Here is a 7,086-nt window from a genome sequence, read left to right on the forward strand (position 1 = left end):
TATTTCGATAGGCTATGCACCAGGCTCTAATCAGTTGTGGGCCTAATTAAATGATTTTCCTCATTGCAAGCTAATTACTCCTATGGAGAAATGAAACTGAATGTTAGATGAGCACTCTGTAGGAACTGTATCTGTAACGTATGGTTTAGAATAAAAAATTATGGGCTTGATTTCACACTGTCTTGCAGTCTCTTATTCCACCTAAAGCAAGGGAAATGGCCAACTCTCTTTTCGTGGTATACATAAGGAAACAGTGAAGTGTCAGGTGGGATGACTGTAACAAGCTCCCTTCCTTATGCAACAAAAAAGCTAGTGCAAGCAGGAAATCATCAGCTTTCAGCATCCAAGAGAGGAAGAAGCTGCAACAAGGAGGTCAGATATCAGCAAAATGTTCTGTTGATGAGGACAGCAAGGCACTGGGCTAGGCTACCTGGGGAACCTTTGGCACCTCCAGCATAAGAAGCTGGCAAGAGGCTTGGCTCCAGCCTCAGGCAGGGGATGGAGCATCCAGGGACCTCCTGAGCCACTCTTGCCAGTGCCTGATTGGAGTTTGGCACCAATTTGGGGAAAAATGCAAGGTACAAATTCAGAGCCATCACTTTGTGGTGATGGGCCATTTGCTGTTCTTGGACAAATGGCAAAGCAAGTAACATAAAAATGTGAAATCTGCAGTAATTAATTAGATAATGGGAAATCAATCATGTTAATGAGTATCTAACTGTTGTCAGACTCCTACTATAGCTGTGTGGATAGGACTGATTTAGTGATTATTTTTTTAGGGCTCACAGGTGGGATGCATAGGTCTGGCCAAACAATTATCCTATGTGCAGCTTCCCTGTAATTCTTCCCAGCTAAACCTTCAAGATGAGTGTTGGGTTCAGGGCTTTACTTGAGGCACTAAATCCCAGCAAAGGAAAGATCTTTGCTCAACAACCCCAAAACACTTCTTTGACATCATGGAGGTAAAAAGGAATGGCCTCCAAAAGGGACAACTTGCCAAAAGCAATCTTGCGTGCAAAAAAATGCCACTTAAAGTGCTCTGTCTGTTTGGGGACCAGAATCTAAGATGCTGTAGCATGTGGGGGTTATGACCCAGCCTTACATAACCCACACAGCACTGTATCTGCTAAATGTGATGTATGCAAAATGCAAACCTTTCTAGGAGTCAGCAGCCCTGGGAGCCAGGAGGGCCAACCTTGTCCTGGGGGGCATCAGGCAAAGCATCGCCAGCCAGTCCAGGGAGGGGATTGTCCTGCTCTGCTCTGCACTGGGGCAGCCTCACTGTGAACATTGAGGCAGTCTGGGGCACTGCAATATAAGAAAGATATTAAGCCATTAGAGAGAGTCCAAAGGAGAGCAATGAAGATGGAGAAGGGCCTTGAGGAGAAGCTGTATGGGGTGTGGCTGAGGTCCTTGGTCTGTTCAGCCTGGAGAAAAGGAGACTGAGGGGAGACCTCACTGAAGTTACAACTTCCTTGGGAGGGGAAGAGGAGAGGCAGGCACTAATCTCTTCTCTGTGGTGACCAGTGACAGGACCCAAGGGAATGGTCTGAAATTGCGTCAGGGTGGGTTAGATACTAGGAAAAGGTTCTTCACTCAGAGGGTGGTTGGGCACTGGAACAAGCTCCCCAGGGAAGTGGTTATAGCACCAAGCCTGACAGAGTTTAAGGAGTGTTTGGACAACACTCTCGGGCACATGGGGGTTCTTGGGGGTGTCCTGTGCAGGGCCAGAAGTTGGACTTTGATGATCCTTGTGGGTCCCTTCCATCTCAGGATATTCTGTGATTCTATGATTCATCCTCAAGCAGATGTTTTACCCTGCAAGTGTCATGTGGGATGCCATGTCCTTTGTGTTGATTTTAGCACTGGGAGAAAATTTCAGTAACAAGGAGCTAGTGAGGTGGAAGAAACTGGGAGGCAGGATGGAGAATTTAAACTTACTTTATTTGTTTTCCTACCAGCTTTCCACAGGTTTGTTTTTTTGCCTTGTACTTGGCTCTGTGTCTGTGATCCCTTCTGTCCTGTTTTTGTTCGCCTTCCTTTGTTGCCGATGGCTTCACACTGTTTCCATTCCTCTCTTTCGTGTGACACAGATTCTCTGCCTGAGCCACGTCCAAGGTGTTGGACTCCCTGCAGTCACAGCACAGAGACCTGATACCGAGGACACAACTTCCTGCCTCACTGACAGTGCCTGCATTGTGTAAGTGAATGTGTGTTTTACCAGCCCACAGAAAAGAAGTTTCAGGGCATTACTTAATGGATTCTCCTTTTTCCACCTTCTCAGGACACTGGCAGCTCTTCAGCTCTTCTTCATTGTTGCTGGTCTCTTGGTATCTACAGGAGACTAGTCTAGATGACCTACACACAGTGAGAGAGCTTTTTCTAATGTGAAGACCTGACAGTCAACACAGAGAAAACAGACAAAGGTAGGAGAAAGTAGTTACAAATAAATCTTCCCTATGAAATGGGAAGTAGAAAACCAGAAAAATCCCTGGATCTCTTTACTAGAGGAATGGGATACCTGTAGTAATTTGTAGTAACTTGGATACCTCAAGTCCAGTTCAGGGCTTTCACCACAAAATGGTCCTTCTTCTGTTCACTGGGACCAGTGTAACACAGGGATGGACTTTCACTTTTGCCTCCCATTTGGATGTGCTAAGGATGGTGAAAGGTAGACCTATATCAGACAACTGCCATGACAGTATTAGGAAAGGGCATTTCACCACTCACTCACATGGGAAAGTGTAAGTCATGCCAGGTCACTCTGTCACCTCTCTGTTTTTGAATTAACTAACGAAGGTTGTTTAAGTGTTATGTATGCTGTCAGTTATGCCAGGGAGGTGAGAAGATTAGTAAAAGTATATTCCCTTTGTATAAAAAGATAGGTGTAATATTCAGAAGTGCACTGGTTAGACTTAAAGCTTTAACTTCTAATAAACATGTCTGTAGTTTGAAGGCGCCCCTGATCTATGGCTACAAGGTATTGTAATTAGCATCCAAACTCCTGTGAACTCAGGAAGTCCCTCAAGAGAGGTAACCCCTGATTGCTGAGCAGTAGTACTGCTCAGTTCTGAAACATTATCATAAACCACCCAATAACTGTGAATGAGCAAAGGCTGACACAACCAGCTACAAAAGGTAGCTTTTGTTGAGACTCAAGGAGCCAAGACTGATGCCAAAAGTGGCTGGAGCAGGACCTTGTTATGACCTTGTGTGAAGCAGCACAGGTCTTGCACCCAAGGGGAAAGACTTGGTGCTGGGGTAGATTGACCCTACTCTGTGGGTCAGTGGTAGGGGAACAGGTTGTCTCTGGTGAGGGGAAAAAAACCCCAGGAGGTGGCAGGTTCTTGGTCCACCCCTGCTTATTCCTCTATGACTGGCCAAACAATACTCTTAAAGTCTTCCTTGACATCAAGCAGAAAATCCTTATCCTAGGACTCATTCTTGTGTTTACAGCCTTGCCTTTGCTTTCCAAATTCAGATATGTGCTTTACACTAGCAGGCAGTATGATGGCTTAATGAAGAAGAGGTCAGTATTATTACTTCCACGTGACCTCTGTTTTCATTGTCTGTACCTCTGACATCTAATCAAACACATTAAACTATCCAAAATGCACACATCTGGGCTCTTTGTAGAGTATGTTTGTTTTATTTTTTTTAAAGCTTTGCTCACCTGTGGAGTCTACTATTTATTGTATGATGCTTTTTGCCACTTAGGCACTATGCTTAATCAGATTTGTAAATTAATTCTCTCCTGGGGTTTCTCTTTGTGTGTTCAGAAAGCATAAAAAGTGTTCATGACACGCTTCAAAACACACACTGGTTACATTAGTCATCCTCTCAGCATAATGGTTTTATGGTGCACACTTTCAGTTAAAAAAAGCCCACATTTCCTTTAATCCAGTTTCTTTCCCCCACTTTTGATCCCTAGAGTTATGTTACATGTTAGTAAACAGCTAGCAACACACAAAGGCTGTAATTGCCTTATTGCCTTTTTTTTTTCTTGCTAGAGGAAAAGAGCTACTGTTTACATCTTGAAATATATGTTATTACTTTTTATGATATATTTAACTGAAAACATTTTCAAACAGAAACTTTGCCTTCTTCTGGCAGCTGGAATGCTGACTGCAAAAAGTAGTGCTGCTGAATCATGGCATGCCTTCCTCCTGCTTTCCCTGAGCCATTTCCCCATCCTGGCAGTCCCAGCCCATCTCAGGGCTGAGGCTTGGATGGGAAAGGGCAGCCTGATGGGGAGCACCAAGCTCTCCATCAGTGCTGCCCCTATCTTCATGGATGGACCATCCCTCACCCTCCATGCCCCTTCCTTGTCAAGTTGTTCAAAACACCTCCTAGTCAACAGAACTTTTCTGTGGCAAACACTGCCATGTGGGAAAGGATTTTCACAGCAGAAAATGTCACTAACATTGGTGAAGAAGAGGGTGCTTGGCCAGAACTGCAGGGCCCCTTGGCAAGAGAGGAGGGCTGCCCTGGCCATTGAACCACAGCCTGAGAGGTACAGTGACAGCAAGCAGCAGCACATCCCTTTGGGAGTGAGGGATACTTCTCAGAAGTCAAGTCCACAGCCAAGAAGTCTAGTTTCACAGACAAATGTGGTTGCAGTCTTCTCTTTATGCCAGTGGGACCCAGGGAAAAATCTCTCCTCATGATACTGCATGCTCATCCTTGTACTCTCTAGGCAGCCTTATCTAAACACCCCACCCCACCCCACACACTCCCCCAATCTCTCAGCCCTTTTTGTTTCACAGGAAACAAGTAGATAAACCACAGCTCTCAATTTCCTAGTTATGCAAAAAAGTAGAAACTCCTACACTTTCAGAAGCTCAAAAATGCTGAAGTGGTTGGAAAAAAAGGCAAAGAGAAGACCTGAAACCGAATGGGGATTTCACACTGTGGATGCTGGGATGTCGTAGACATTACAAAGATGTGAGGGTGCTCTCACACCACACTCACTCATACTTGTGTTTCCCGAAAGAGAACAGCAGTGGATGGTAGATAGAGCCCCATCTTTGAGGAAGGACCCAGTAGGAGGAAAATCTTTTGTCTGATGGAGCAATCCTTGATTCTGAGAAGAGAAAACATTGCGTTGATTGCTGCAGAGAGGAACTTGCTCAGCTCAGTGGGGAGGAACCTGGCTCTAGCACTGCTCTCCAGCAGGACCCTGGGGATTTCTAGACATGTTTTTGGCCAGACCATTTCTTCTCTCCCAGCCTCCCTCTTTCCCTGGATCTGTGCCTGCCTCAGAGCTGTGGGATAGCCAGATCCCCTCAGGACTTCACCCATTCTGCACCAGTGTGGGCACATGCAACTGCAATAAATGCATGTGATGGAGCCCCAGCAAGAAGCCAGAGGGCAGCTATGCCTGTGCTGTTGCTGCCCCACTTCTGAGTGATGCAGTAACTGCCGGTCCCGTTGCCTTCACCGTGGCTGCCAGGGAACGTGTTTGTGTTCCTGGGACACCTGGAGGGGCTGAGCTCATCCCATCAGAGCAGCTGCTTGTTCCCCTTCTCCCTGGTTTCACATGTTCACTCTCAGATCTTCTTCTTGACAGTTGGTTCACAGCACGTGATTTAACCCCTTCCAAATTTTCCCACGTTAGGTAACAATTTTGGGAAATGGGATAGGCATCCAAATAAATGCACCTGGAGGGTAAGTGGGCTGTGCTGAATGCAGCCTGTCAGAGGGTCCCTCTCCCGACTGCCACTAGCAGGTAATGCTGCAGCTCATGGTACCAGTACTTGTGGAGCCTGTTTTTTCCCCAGTTCCCATATCATAAAAGCCTGTACACGTCTCTGTGTTCTCACTTGCTATTTCCTTGTTCAAACGTCTGTATTTTTTTCCTTTCCCTTGGGAGACAGCAGAGTGACGTGGAGGAAGGAGGATTCCCTGATTCTGGTGAGTTCTGGGAACGAGTGCCACAATTTTCAGCCAGATGCCAAGAAACCCAGGTAATTCACAGGCACAACTCACATTTGTTTCCTTAGCAGCTCTTCTGTTTTCCGGCACATTGTCAAGGACACAGGGAGAGGAGAGGTTCATCAGGCACTGCAGGCAGCTGCCCAGGCTTGCAGGCAGCTTCAAATTTTAGGACCAAATCATGAACCACGGAGGACTGACTGGCAGCAGAGCATGGGCAGGGCTTCCTGCAGCCTGTGCTGCTGCCTCCACATCAAACTACCCTTGGCCTGTTAGAGCTGTGCTGTCTGCAGGGCAGCTGCACCAGCTTGTCCTGGATGAGGACCTGCTGCCCATCCCATTCCAACTCTGCCTCAGCCTCCTTCTCTGTTCCCACATCGGGAGCAGAACATGAGAGTGGGTGTCTCTGTGGTTTTCCAGTCCCTGCTTTATCCAAGAGGATGTTTGTTTCCTGCAGAGGAAAGCACAGTCAGATGTCATGCTAGAGGAAAATCAAACACAGGGCCAGACTGGTGTCTTTTACGAGTCTACGTAGAGATTTCATCAGAGCTTAACTTGGCTTGTCAAACCAAGCTCTGATTTTGTCCATTGCTAGTGGACAAACTCAGGGGACTAATGCAGGGACAGGTAGATCCTCAGTTTGTTCCCAGTGTGGTGTGTCACATGAGGCAGTCCCAGTTGGAGTGAGCATTGGTTATCCCGTATTGAAAATGGGAGTGCTGACACTGACCATGCAGAGCTCTGGGAATGGAAAAATATGATAATAATGCGGCAGACTCTGCACATTGCTAGTGATCTGCTGCTGAATGGTGCCACATGGCTTCACTGCGTGATGCTTGTCCAGCACATTTGTTGCTCCAGTGAAACTTGGTTCCTCCAAAACACCACATATGCTGAAGCTGTACAGGTTGTCCTGTGAGAATCAGAAATCCGTGGTAGCATTAGGTGGATCAGGAAGATGGACTTTTTAGGTGGGGAAGGACCTTACCATCCCCTCCTATTGGTGGCCTTGGGAGTGATTTGGAGAATTTCACACCAAAGGATCTCGACTCCCCTGGTCTCCTGAATCTTCCTGTTGTCACTTGCAATTCCTTTACCTGTATCCATTGTGGAATGGCTAATTGTGCCCATTTCAGCCTAACATTGTCCTGT

At 46.6% G+C, this 7,086-nt stretch overlaps 1 long non-coding RNA gene across 1 annotated transcript; it reads left to right on the top strand.

Moving 5' to 3' along the window:
• Positions 1-2,113: 2,113 nt before the first annotated feature.
• On the top strand, positions 2,114-5,966 carry LOC108644302. The gene is made up of 3 exons (XR_001923186.1): positions 2,114-2,200; positions 2,285-2,426; positions 5,877-5,966. It is a non-coding gene; the product is annotated as an uncharacterized LOC108644302 (long non-coding RNA).
• The last annotated feature ends 1,120 nt before the right edge of the window (positions 5,967-7,086 follow it).

This window comes from Manacus vitellinus, unplaced genomic scaffold (assembly GCF_001715985.3).
Source record: "Manacus vitellinus isolate BGI_N305 unplaced genomic scaffold, ASM171598v3 scaffold_0_pilon, whole genome shotgun sequence".
Taxonomy (NCBI): domain Eukaryota; kingdom Metazoa; phylum Chordata; class Aves; order Passeriformes; family Pipridae; genus Manacus; species Manacus vitellinus.